This window comes from Echinops telfairi, unplaced genomic scaffold (genome assembly GCF_000313985.2).
Source record: "Echinops telfairi isolate 266 unplaced genomic scaffold, ASM31398v2 ScPeMD7_7412;HRSCAF=8450, whole genome shotgun sequence".
Taxonomy (NCBI): domain Eukaryota; kingdom Metazoa; phylum Chordata; class Mammalia; order Afrosoricida; family Tenrecidae; genus Echinops; species Echinops telfairi.
In genome coordinates this window covers 2304198-2305093 of record NW_022111312.1, presented here as the reverse complement: position 1 = coordinate 2305093, position 896 = coordinate 2304198, and positions in this window count along the sequence as shown.

The following is an 896-nucleotide window of genomic DNA, read 5'->3' as shown; positions in this document are numbered from 1 at the left end:
AGGGTTAGGTGACCAGATTTAAAGCGGGACACCATTGACGGGGGTGGGTGGTTCTTGATTAAAAATTTGGTCTATATGGACCAAATAGACTGTTCCCTAGCTTGTGCATCCTTTCAAAAAATCGGGACTTTTTTAAAACGCCAAAACTCTGGACAGACCCGCAAAAAGCGGGACGTCTGGTCACTTTCTGGAACCGATTACAAGGATCTACATATAACCTCCTCCCTGGGGGACGGACAACAGAAATGTGGGTGAAGGGAGACAAAATAATAATTTATAAATTACCAAGGGTTCACAAGGGAGCGGGGAGCAGGGGGGGCGGGGAATGAGGACTTGATGCTAGGGGCTTAGGTGGAGAGCAAATGTTATGAGAATGATGAGGGCAATCAATGTACAGATGTGATTTACACAATGGATGTGTGCATGGATTGTGATCAGAGTTGTATGAGCCCCCAATAAAACAATTAAAAAGACAGTAACAAAAACAAGACATGCAGAATGTCAGAAGAGACTTTAAAATTTGTTCTTGAAAATAAAAGTTGTATTGACATATAATTCACATCGCAGATAATTCGATAGTTCGAGCTTATTAAGAGTGGTTGTGCCATCATCACCACAATCAATTTTAGAATATTTTCCTCTTTCTTGTACTCACTGTTGTTAGCTCCCATTGCCCCCCAATTTCTCCTGCTCCCCCAAGAAAACCATTAATCCAATTATTATCCCTACAGATTTATATTTCCTGGATGTTATATGCAGAAAAGCAAACCCCCCCAAACCCTACCAAAACCCCCCAAATACCCAACAATTAGAATAAGATAAAACAAAACAAAACAAAAACTCCGTCATAAAGAAAGGAGGGGAAAAAATTAAATAGAACACATTTTAAATGAGTC